The sequence below is a fragment of the Schistocerca cancellata genome, chromosome 4 (genome assembly GCF_023864275.1).
Source record: "Schistocerca cancellata isolate TAMUIC-IGC-003103 chromosome 4, iqSchCanc2.1, whole genome shotgun sequence".
Classification (NCBI taxonomy): Eukaryota; Metazoa; Arthropoda; class Insecta; order Orthoptera; family Acrididae; genus Schistocerca; species Schistocerca cancellata.
The window spans coordinates 860,486,118-860,499,466 of NC_064629.1; positions in this window are offsets into that span (position 1 = coordinate 860,486,118).

A 13,349-nucleotide genomic window follows, 5' to 3' on the forward strand; every position below is an offset into this window, starting at 1 on the left:
TTAGGAAAGCTTTCCACCGAACACTAATGCGGTGAAAGATTTTCTCCAACGTGATAATTTTTCTGAGGAGCTGAAGTAGTTCGGGAAGACACTGACGAAGTCTGGCCTTTTTCTATTAATTCAAACGACCGCTTTCAATGCAGTGCATCTCATTATCAAATGTTATCTGTACAACAGTTAAAAAAGCAAATCCAGTCAGTAAATACAGAGTGGAACCTGTGAGAATCACAAAACACTGAAACCCACATGGAGAGTTATGTTGTAAGGCCAAATTAACCCTGCTGTTGTAAGGTAATATATAGTAGTTGAGAATTCTTGCCATCATGGGAGCCAATTCACCTGCCATGTTCTGTGATACAATTACTTCTCTTTGTTATGCATGGGATATGCTTATATATATTTTGGCTCACAGAGGACTTATATTCGCATAGACCTACATATCACAATGTCACTTTCGTAGACTACAGATAAGCAGGCCTCCCGCTTTGAAGCAATATGCTGGTATTTGACTTTAAAATATGCCTTGTGCTTCCGTATTTAGACATTCACTAGCCAAATATACGCATTTGCAGTTATTCAAGGGTATCTCAACTGACTCTGGCATCTACAAGAAATATCTGAATTTTAGTTTCACAAGACAATGATCTAGATAAAAGCTGTTTGGTCCAAAAGGCTCTGTTTACATACGCCACCGAAAATCACTCGACTTACTGGTTCCAAAAAAATACAACACTCACTAATGGTGGTAGGGTTTTCTCCAAAATTTCAAATTTTACAGAAGTTATTTATACAGTCTTCAATACCATTTATTACATATCAACTTTTATACGAAAAATATTTTTCATATATCATCGTTTCAAAGGTACTGCCCCATAACCTAAAATGCCAAATTACTTTTTGCGGCATAAGTGAAATTGGGCACAAAAAATATCTTTTGCACTATATTGCCCATCTACACACTTGCCCAATTTCATCGAGATCGTTTAATGACACTTCGCGATGTTCCCTTGTAAGTAAAACTTTAGGACAGCAAATATGCACTAATATCACAAAACTCTAACGGGGTACGCCGGGAATGTGTAGGTGAGTAGTTCCCAGACGGGGGTGTTTGAGGGTGCCAATCTGTTGTCTGAACCATTTATTGCTAATCACACACGAACGTAGAGCAAAGTATCGACAGCAGGCAGCAGGTGGTGTCCCTTGGACCCGATAAAGCTAGCACGGACACGGAGGAAGCGTGAAACAGAATGATGGAGCAGCAACAGGACAGCAATTAGCCAGGGATAGGCAGACGCTCTGAGCAGGACTACCTGGGTGATGAGCACGGGGCTGCAGGCTGGTGTGTGGCAGGGAGTCCCCCAGGGCGTGGATCTGGCTGCAACTCGTTGTGTGACCCGGGCTGTGAGGGTGTGCCAGAATGTTGGCTCCTTAGGTTCAGGCGTTCAGGGGGTGGTCGTCGGTCCGTGGCCCAGAGGCGACGGTAAAGGCTGTGTCATAAGTATGGCGACGACCGGCATGGGTTTTGGGTCATAGTGTGGCCAGCTGTACCCATGACCACGGGCTGGATATGGGGGTTTAAACGCCGGTGCGCGTGGCTCACTTCGTGGTTGAGTCCTTGTTTCTGTGTCACTTGGAAACATCAGGAACAGAGGCCGATGACTGGGGCCTAGCTGTTGTCGGGCGGCAGTGTCCTAGCCAATGCCTTGCAGGAGTGGACGGCACGGAAACAGCGGATTCTCTGCATAGAGTGTGTGTAGTCATGTTGAGTTATTCTGTAGTTTCCCAACAGGAGAAAGACTAGTATACCTACAGAAACCAAGGTGAACGATGGGAGCAGCATCCCCCACAATGTCGGATGATGGTCTGCTTCCCTGACCCACTGGTCAGGCCATCAGAAGGCTGTATGGTGACGCCAATCAGTCTTGACTTGGATCGTGGCTCTGCAGCTATGTTCCTCAGGTGGTGTTCCACAAGAGATTGTAGATGGCTAGACAAAGAGGAGGCACACTGTCATAAGTGTAACCTCCAGGCTGGATGGCTGCCAACTGAGTAGGTCCTCCACCAGAGCAGGAGTGACATTTATACAGGCTGGCTCTAGTTGCCGTCACGCTTTCGTATTAAGCAGCCGCACAACGATTGGAATTCACGATATCCAGTTTCATGGCGCTTTACGATAAGTTCCTTGATTTGAAAAAAACGTATGGGGCCTGAAGGTGGCAAAATGAATTGCCTAACCGGTTGCTTTCAGAATAAATTTCTTAAAGTGTACGGCTGTTGGTAAAATTTAATGAATTGAAAAGCTCAAGTTCGGATGGTCACGCGGAATCTAAGAAGATAAACGAATAAACAAAAAAAATTGAAACTGACTGTGTGAAAATTGACCGTATTTTATTTATTTAATTAACGTCAACAGATATAGACCTTCAGGCTCGCTCTTACTCCTTCACCTACGTCACTGTTTCTGAATAGTGTTATTGCTGTAATAAAATCGTTATGAACAGATTATACTTTCCTCTTTACTTTATATTATAGAAATTCCGATTGAATAAAACTTTAATACTAAGTGCATTCAGTCACATAAGTCTTCTGAAAAACACGATGTAATTAATATATTGTTACATATATGTCAGCATAATGAATCACAGCGTAAGACTCCAGTGTGAGTTGAGAAATATCAGAAAAGCATAGAGATAGTATAATACAAACAATTTTTTAAATCTAGATTTACCAATGACTTTTTTTGTCAAGTATTTTGAGCACACAAATTTAAAATATAACACCAAACTATGTACTTTTCACAGATAAACCAAAGATGGCAATCACATCGAAATACGCCTGTTGCAATAAACGATATCATGAGCCACAGCAGCAGCTTTGGTTGGGTTTTAGTTTATTTTAGCATTACACTTGTAAGAGCATACGTCATATGAACGACTTAAGTGTTCCAATTAACACCATCAATGTGATAACGTGTAACGATTTTAAAAACATACGGAGAAATAGAACACATAAGTGCAGTCGAGATACAGGCTGTGATCAAACAGCAGTTTGTATGAATAGAGTTCTACGGAAGGTAGGTATTTTCACAGGCAAGCGGCAACTTTAGCTTACATATTCTGCCATTCCGCTTATAATTAATGAACAGCTATGACACTGGCACTTTCTTGGTCAGTATTTGTAAAATTATTTATCCTTATAATGTGCGCTGATGTTGCACATGCTGTTCTTGATTTTGAGTTCTGATAATTTGCATGTGGAATGACGACTGTGATTTATGCTGTAATAAACATTCTGCGAATGTGCAGTGATTTGAGCCATACCTCCAAGGTCTGATACATTCTTCATAAATGTCCTAACATTCCTTTTACCCATTTCTACGTACACTGCGTTGCAGCGGTGACATCTGAGTTGAAGACATATGTTGATGGTGTTGAGACAGCAACCAGCCACAAATTTATTTTAAGTTCCTTTATTCAAAAGTTACCGTTACCGGTTTCGAATCATTACAGGTCATCGTCAGATGGCTTTTATGCTTTCATTAGGACATGTGGTGCATTTTTTGTTGATTAGTTGTCCTAAAATATAAATAATATATAATTATAAGCACGCCACACAGATGGTTGCGTTACAGATTTGCATTGGAATGTGACTTACGTGAAATGTTGGTTTGGAGTATTTGTTTTTATAACATGATGTTCGTAGTTTCTGCCACATTCTTATCGTTGCACACATAAATTTGTATAATTGAGCACGAAGTGCTCACGTAAGTCACATCCCAACACAAATCTGTAACGCAACCATCTGTGTGGCGTGCTTATAATTAGGTATTATTTATATTTTACGACAACTAATCAATAAAAAACGCACCACACGTTCTAATGAAGGCATGAAAGCCATCTGACGCTTAATTGTAATGATTCGAAACCGGTAACGGTACCTTTTGAATAAAGGAACTTAAAATAAATTTGTGGCTGGTTGCTGTCTCAACACCATCAACATTTGTCTTTAAATAACAGCAACGGTCCCCAACCATGTCATCATATGACAAAATTGCCTTTGAGTTGATATATGCCTGTTGCTTGGTACTTTCACCCTTGAGTGCTGAGTTAGTTAAATACATTTAAAGGCTGTGAGTTGCTTTACTCGTAAAAGATTGGTATTGTAGTTGTAAATTGTCGTAGCTGTGTTGTGAAAGAACCAGAGCTCCAAGCGCTAATAGAAAAACCTTCAACCCAAATCGTTATAGGTACGGGAAGCTGGCTAAAGCTGGATGTATGTCCAATCGAAATTTTTTCGAAGGACGTAACCGTGATCATAAAGGATATATTAAATACAGTTGGTGGTGAAGTGTTTACTGCTGTTAGAGTAATTTACCTTGTAGTGAAATTGAAGAAAATGCTTCATGTGAGTTAGTATGGGTAGAGGTTATACTTGACAACCGGAATAAATTAATAATTGGTTCGTTTTGCCAACCCCCTTTTTCAAATGATACAGTTTCTGAAATTTCAAAGAAAACTTTATCCTTATTTCGAATAGTTACCCTTCTCACACAATTATAGTTGGTGGTGTCTTCAATATACTCTCGATATGTTGGCAAAAATACACGTTTACCGTCGGCAGCAGGAATGAAACGTCAACCGAAATTGTTCTGAATGCTTTCTCAGAAAATTATTTCGGACAGTTAGTTCAGGAGCGACTCGAAGTGTGAATGGTTGCGAAAACATACATGACCTCTCAGCAACAAATAATTTTGAGCAAATAGGGACATCGCGAGTACAGGGGCTGGTCACCACAAAGGCAGTTGTAGCGAAACTGAATACCGTAACATCCAAACCCACCAAAAATAAACGCAAAACACATCTATTTTAAAAAAAGCGGATAAAAATTCGCTTGGCGCTCTCCGGAGAGATGTTTTCAGTCCTTACGATTTTACTATGTAATCGTAGACCGGCTGTGGTTTGACTTCAAAGGAATAGTATTGACGGCATTTGAGAGGTATATACTACATACATTAATAAGAGGTGATACTGATCCCCAATGGTACACAAAACGGGTCAGAACAATGTTACAGAATCAACGAAAAAAACATGTCAAATTTAAAAGAAAGTAAAATCAAGAGATTGGAGAAGTTTAACAGATGCTCGAAATTTATCTCGAACTACATTGCGAGATGCTTTAAATGTTATCCTGAGCGCAACTCTGTCACGAAATCTCAGCAGCCCTCCCAGACTGTTTGCAGGTGATACAGTCATTTACCGTACTCTGAAGACCTCAGATGATCGGAACAAATTGTAAAATGATTCAGACAAGATACGTGTCTGGTGCGAAAAGTGGCAATTGATTCTAAATAATGAGAAGTGGGAAGTCATCCACATGAGTACTAAATGAAATCTTACAAAATTTCGGTTACACGATGAATCACACAAATCTAAATGCTGTAAATTCAACTAAATATTTAGGGATTACAGTTACGAATAACTTAAACTGGAACGATCACACAGGTAATGTTGTGGGTAAAGCAAACCGAAGACTGCGATTTATTGGCAGAGTACTTAGAAAGCGCAACAGATCTGCTGAAGAGAATGCTTCCACCATGCTTGTCCGCCATCTTTTGGAGTATTGCCGTGCGGTGTGGGATCCGCATCAGTGGCATTGACGTATGATACCGATAAAGTTCAAAGGAGATCAGCTCGTGTTGTATTATGGTGAAACAAGGGAGGGAGTGACACGGACATGATATGTGAATTGGGGAGGCAATCACTAAAACAAAGGCGTTTTTCGTTGCGGCAGGATTTCCTCATGAAGTTTCGACCACTAAATGTGTCCTACAAATGCGCAAATATTCTGTTGGCGCTCACCTATATAAGGAGGCATAATCATCACGATAAAATAAGAGAAATCAGAGCTCGCACCGAAGGATTTAGGTGGTCGGTTCGATTAACCCTCTGGCAGACAAATAATTGTGAACTGCAGAGTAATCGTGTGGATGCAGATACAGACAAAACCCTTGTTTCTTTAAAATGTTCGCAACTGTATCTGATTATATATGTGTGTATGTTCTCTTCTGTGATGTCGGCATGTGTATATGTTGTCTTTGTGTTTGTTTTTGTGTTTCCCTGCATTGTGCCCGTGTTGTTTTTGTTCTGTATTTTACCTTTAAATCTGTAATTCAAACTCTACTGTCTCTCTCTTACCCTTTGCTCACGGCTATTACTTTTATTTTTCTGTCTTTTTCCCACAGTTCTTATGGCTGAATCATAACAACAACATTAAAGATGCTTCTTAGTCTAGATCTGAAAATCTTATAAATGTCACTTGCCTTTTACAGTTCCACCAAATCCTGGTAAACGATTTACATCTTTTTCAGCGGTTATTGAGGTAACTAAATTAAGCAGATATATTTCTGCTCATGGAGCATGTAGATCAGGGTGACTGTGTTAAAGTACAGATCATCTGAACAAAGGATTACACAAAGTTTTAGATAAAATGTCAGAGCTAGAGGTCACACAATTCTGGTGATGAAGTAATAGATAATCTCTCAATGTCATATAAAAGCTCTCCAATTTCAGATATTCATTAGATATTTACATCCATCTGTAAAGAAAAGGAAGAGGATTTGCAGTTAACGTTCCATCGACATCATTAAGGACGAAGTACAAACTCGCATTAAATATGGATGGAAAAGAATATGACTGATAGTCTTGCTATAGGAAACATCCTAGTTTTCCTACCTCTTAATCTGTAGAAAACTCGAGACATCTGGATCTTAAACCCGTCTGTTCCAAACAGTACGCCTATTCTAATGCCTTAACCACAGTACCACGTAATTTCGACTCTGTAATTTACTGATGTACTGCCTCCTTGAATAAATCTTAATTGGAGAAGGCAAAGTGCTGTTCTTAATTAAATAGTTAGTAAATATAGATTGAAAAAAGTTATGGTTCCGATAAGGCTATATATTATTTGAATAAAATGGATTACCCACCACTAATGACGAACCGGATATTTGCGAGTGAACTGATGACATATGAAGACATGAGCCAGGACCAATACCTAAGTACAAAGTGACAACAAATACATTTATACTGTCGCGAATATACTAATTTTCGTTATATACAGTGTCGACGACGTATTTAGAACATGGTTATCACATGTACATGTAAATACTGGGTTTTATTGCTTTATTTTTTTTCTCTTTTAGTATACTCATGACAGAGTAGCCATATCGGTTATTAACCTATTTGTAGATATTTCTCGTCATTCATTTCCTCATATACGTGTGTTTTTATATTTATGAAATATATGCGTTCACGAACCGCTTTCAGTTAGTAGCTTAAACATCAGCACCACTACTGTATTATGTTGGTAACTGATGTCAATGTCAATGATATTACAGAGAGACTACGTAATGCTTTTTTTACATTATAAAGGATCATAAATTTTTGTCAGGTACACAAATACTTGTGCTGCACACTTGTATAACAAGAAACATTGGCCTTTAACTTATAACCGAGTGGGGTGGTGAGAAGACTCGTCTTCTGGAGATTGAGCGCGGTGGCTGAGGCACTGCTAAAACACTCAACTTGCATTCCGGACGCCATTGAAACCTCCGCCCGACAAACCAAATTTAGGATCTCCGTGGTACTGCCTTGCCTGCTGCCGCTCAACCACCTTCCTACTTGTGGCACCGTTCGGCTATTTACTTCATTTTAAATATGGACTACCGCTTTTAGCGTGCTATTCGTTTACGGCTTGACGTGAATGACGGAGAGTGGCTCTAAGGCAGTTACCTTCCCGCTATGACTTGTTAAAAAGAATCCTTATCACCTAAGGATGCGTCTTCAATTGGCGCGAAACGGTGGTGATTTAATAAAAAGTATTTTACAGCGAGTGCGGATCATTTCATTCAAAACAAGTGTGTGTACTTTGTTTTGCGTATGAGAGCTGCTGCGGTCTGAGAATTCTGCATCAGTGTAACAGCGCCGCATGTCCAGCAAATTAGTTTCTATCGTCACCTACCATATTACCCAAAGAGAGAAAATAATTTCATAGCAATAATATGAAAATTTGATTCGGCCTCCGCCAGCTGCCAAAGCTTGGAAGAATTTATTTCCAACTGGTTGCATAAAATTATTGTTAAGCTTAAGATCAACGAGCATTCATATCTGTGCGTTGGAAAAAATATTTTTGCAATTAGTTTCGATTATTTCTATACGTATGTAAACCTTTTCTAACGTTTTAGAGCAGATGTCGTCTTGCAGAAACCAGGGACACTACTAGCAGTTACACAGAAATAATAGAATTCTGTGGTAGCGTTCATTGAGATTGTCTTTAACACAGCTGGATTACTTTCATCTTCTGAGTGTATAAGATCCATCACTGCAACTAAGTAGAAGGCTAATTGATCGCCACACGCGACCTTTTATATGTGAAACATCGTTAGTAACCTGTAATACGTACTTTTATTCTTATTATACAACGAGTTCGGAAACTCCCGTTACAGACTTCTAGACCTTGTAGACGGAAGTGAGTACATAATATTTTAAATAGGAACTCATGCCTGTGAACGTAACATTTCCGTTCTACAATGGTTTCAATTGAGATATTTGACTCGCGCACTTCTGCTTCAGGAACTGAATTAGGCATGACGCAGTACACTTATTAGGTAATAGTACGAAAGGAAACATAACGAAACATTTATTTATCACATTGGTTTGTATTAACACTTGAACATTGGGTGTTTACATTATTCCAAAACAAAACAGAACCCAGCATACTGTATGTACAGAACAGTACTGATTCTTTACAACAGCGGCTCGATGTGGAGACCACCAACGTTGTTACAGACATTGTACCTGCGAAGCATGATCCGGAACACACTCTTCATCCCACCCGGAGTCTCTTCAATTCCTAGTGCAGCGACCAGAAGTTGTGCCGTTACATCTTCTTCTATTTCTACAGGAGTCTTGTAAATTAAATACAAACAAACGTGCGTAAGTAATTAATGAATGTTTCGTTATATTTCCTTTTGAATTAATACCTAATAATTATACTACATCTTGCCTAATTCAATTCCTCAAGCAGAGGTTGTAACGTCGCTAGTGAAACTGCAATAGCATTTTATTGCAGTAAGCTACCTTGCAGTACGGGCTCGTAGCATTGGACTCGGTGGCGGTGACAGCCGCTTGTATCTCGGCGTGATTCACTCGTATCAGTTACAGCGACAGTCTGTTTAAACCCTTAAGAATCTAAATAAACTATACTAAATCTTATTCCACTTCGAAAAAAACTTTATATTTAGCGTTCTGTTACAAAAAGAAAGCTGGTTGCAAAATGTCAGCTTTCTGGCTGGGATACTTTCAAAGTTAGATAAAATTACCAAAAATACCAAAAACCGACACTAGTAAGATTAAAGTTAGTTCGGATGCATAACAGTTTGTGCTTTGCTATCAGATGGAATCATTACTGAAGTTTACAAAATGTTAGGTCAGTATGTTTGAATTTTTATACTTAAATAACGTTCACTAGTTTTCGTTTTCTTAATAGAGAATTCAGTAATAATTCATATTCATTTAATAACTATTTGTTTTGTCGTGTAAATAAAGAAGAGTAAATGAGTGTGTGTATGCGGGACATACGTAAAGATTCAATATTATCTCCTGTTAAACATTATGTAACTTGGTCATGGGAAAGTGTGCAACAAGCTGTTGCAACGAAAGCTGTAATTCCCCTTACTTGCTGATGACGTATGTCCAAGGGTGCTTGTTTTTGTAAGAAGGCAGCCAGAATAGTTATTTGTAGAGTAATGTTTTTCTAAAGTTATTTCAAGATTAGTTTTCGTTTGGTTTGGTGGAACATTTTATTAATAACTGCAGCATAAAATGACGTAAATGCACCTGTGAATGTTGATTGGAGCAAACCAGTTTAGGCGCGAATATGATCTTGAAAGATTGATCTGACTGGCTGTTCATTTGATCAACCAATCAGTGTGAAGTCTTTCCCGCGCTCTATCAAGTTGTATATGCGCTGTGAGCAACTGCACTGAGGGACTCGTAGTCTTGCTGTCGGACGCGCAGGGAATGTTGAATGTGTCCGAAAAAATTATATGTAAAATGAAGAAGGTACTGTTATTTCGCGTATGGTTTATATCGCCGTGGAAGTGAATGGATTTACGCGCTGATTGTGAAAATTTGAGGTTGTGAAGGAATTAGTTGGAGAAATAAATGCGTGTGAACTCTCGGCCTTTGTGAAGAATTCCGCGTGGCATACGAGTATTTCGTAAACGTTTACGGAATGGTTGGCGAGCAACTTCTTTCAAAGAAATCCACTGAAAATGACCGAAAGTAAAACTCATGTTGTAGCTGAGTATAAACTGTGAAAATCGCGTAACAATTCGGGTTGAACTTTGGTACATTTCTGGCTGTCTTGCGTGTGTACTGGATGGTATGAGGTGTGAGAGGAGGACAGTGATATTAGCTGTTAGTTTTAAATGCGGGCTGATGGCACCTATTTGATTTGGCATCTAAAGCAAAATAAAGAACTATTTGCCGAATTTTGACATTTTTCTAAGAGATGAAACAATCGCCCCCCCACCCGAAAATTGATATAAAATATTTACATGGCATTTAGCTACAGAGTTAATGCGGACTATGCTAACGTAAGTATTGACGATGTTTTTCTTCAACGCTGCTTTTAACATCGTCAAGAACAGTATTTACGTTGCAGAGAAGCGGGTTGGTGACCAGACGCCGTACTGAGGTAGATGGAACTTTGGTGGTTGACAGTACGACGAAAGAAGCAGTAAGCAGTTACGCGAATTTTAACCCAGCAACGCCGCAAGGTGGATGAGTTAAACATCTGAACTGAAACAGTCATGGAACGGCAACGGTATGTTTTCAGACATGTGTTCCAATTCAAAATATTGTGTACTCATTCCCTTCTACAAGTTCTAGAATTTTGTAACGGGAATTTTCGAGAACCATTATGTGTATAACAGATATGCAATAACACTTTCCTGTAAGTGTTTTATATGAGATTTTTGGCGTTAGTGTTCTAAGATTAAAAACGACATTTAGAGCGCAGCTTACTCGGCTTTCACAATTTCGAATTTGTGAGGCCGTTTCTTCCAACCGTATTTAGTTATGTTGCACAGTTTATTACGTCCTATTCTGAACTATGGCGTGGGTAAGATAACCAAATAGCTACGTTGTGGCACATACGTGATGAGAAGACCAGACGAAATCGTGAGTGGAACCAAAAATTGTTAAACCGTACAATCACGTGTGCGCACAAAACTTACAGCATGTTTAACAGAACAACAAGGTTCAAATGGCTCTGAGCACTATGGGACTCAACTGCTGTGGTCATCAGTTCCCTAGAACTTAGAACTACTTAAACCTAACTAACCTAAGGACGTCACACACCCATGCCCGAGGCAGGATTCGAACCTGCGACCGTAGCAGCAGCGCGGCTCCGGACTGGAGTGCCTAGAACCGCACGGCCACTGCGGCCGGCGAACAACAAGGGAATAATCTCTAAAACTATAATATAAAACCTCATTTCATGTTTTTTTATGACGTATCTATACATGTATAATTATAGAGTAAGAAGAAACATATTAAGACAACTAAAGAAGCAAAATGCGTATGGAAGAAAAGCTTTTTGTTAAGACACAGAAACTAATCTTGCACAATAATAAGATAATAATAATCAGCCAGCGACTAATAAAAGGCAGATGATACGTAAAGTGATAACAGTGGGATTAACATGCAGCAGTATAAAAATAGAAATGGCACGGAAAACCCGATAGCCATAGTTCAAATAGGTGTCTTGTGACCTGGGAGGTCTATTTCCCGAAGGCATACTCGCTCCGCCAAATTAGTTTGAGAACGTGCAGAAAACGCGATCGGAAGCGGACGAGCGAGAGAGCAGGCGTAGAGGAGCCTGCGTTTAATTAGGCTTCTTCGTGAGCGGTCGCGGCACAAGTACGTGGAACAGACGGCCCGGTGTTTAGGCAAGGCTAGGATTGCAAATGACAGCTGCGTCTTGCTGGAGCGGCGAGTGTTTGGACATGTACTTTGTTTGGGCAGCGAGCCGTCTTGTGTAACGTCCACGCAAACACCCAGACCTAGTGTCAAACGTAAATAAATACAGGTCGAGCGTAGCAGTCCCTGGATAACTAGTCCGCAGGGTAAATACGCTGGACGCTCGGCTGGGTTCAATGTGCTGTGCTTTTATCATTATGTTGAGGGGGAAGGAAGTTCAACAGTGACCAGTGAGAACAGGACACATGTGCCCTCGCTACAAAGGTGCGGCGCGGCGCGGCGGCTTTGTCTTATTATGGCGGCTGTGCCAACAGCACCCTCTCTGCACGGCCGCCTCGCTTTTTGTACGCGCCACGCGCCACAGCCCGCTTCTGCCTGCGGCCTTCCTGTTTCGCGGATACCCTTTGCATTAACAGCCGGCGAAATTCGACTGTAATATTCACTAAGATCTCGGCTCGCGAAGGAGCGCCGCTGACAAATTGTAGCGGACACCTCTCTTCTCTTGAGATTACCTTTCAGTTCCGCGCGTCATTGCAGGCGACTTCCATTTCGATTACAAATCGCCTGTTATATTATTAAACTTACTGTGTTTCACTGACTAAAGCACAACTTTTCAGAGAAACTGTAAAACAAAGATTATGTATTCCTGCAGCTATTTTACTGTTGACTATTATTTGAAATGTCGTCAGTTTTCTTTAGTTATCTCCGATGAAACTGATCGACGGGCGAGTAGAATAATCGTACTCATTTCGACTGATAGTACCGCCATTACAATACATATGGTGTGTACGTCATATCTACCAGTCATATTCTTTAAAAACCGGACAAATACGAGTAGGACATGCGCTCTGAAGGTTCCGTAGAAACTTAATTACTTCTCTAGATACATCATCTATAGGTTTTGATGAGCCAGTTTGCGAGTACCAACATATGTGACATAAATAGCCATATGTTTGACTGTACTGACTTAGAAGCTCACATTTTTTACACCGTCAAGGGACCATAGAGCTTAAAATTTGACATAAAATTCAGCTTGATAACTCTACCTGTTCCTCAGAAAAAGAGATCTTAACAGACGGGCTGACAGACAGATGGACAACAAACGGCGGAAAAAATTATATAATTACAAATTAAGAATTTTCGAATTTTTCCTTTACTTGTAGTGTGAAACCTTGCCTATTGCAAATTTCATGATTCTACGTAAACGTGAAATATCCTATAGATTTTCATGAGTGAGTTTTCGAGTGTCAAAATATGATATAAATGACTGCGTTGAATTAGAGGCTTAAATTTTCCACGTCGTCA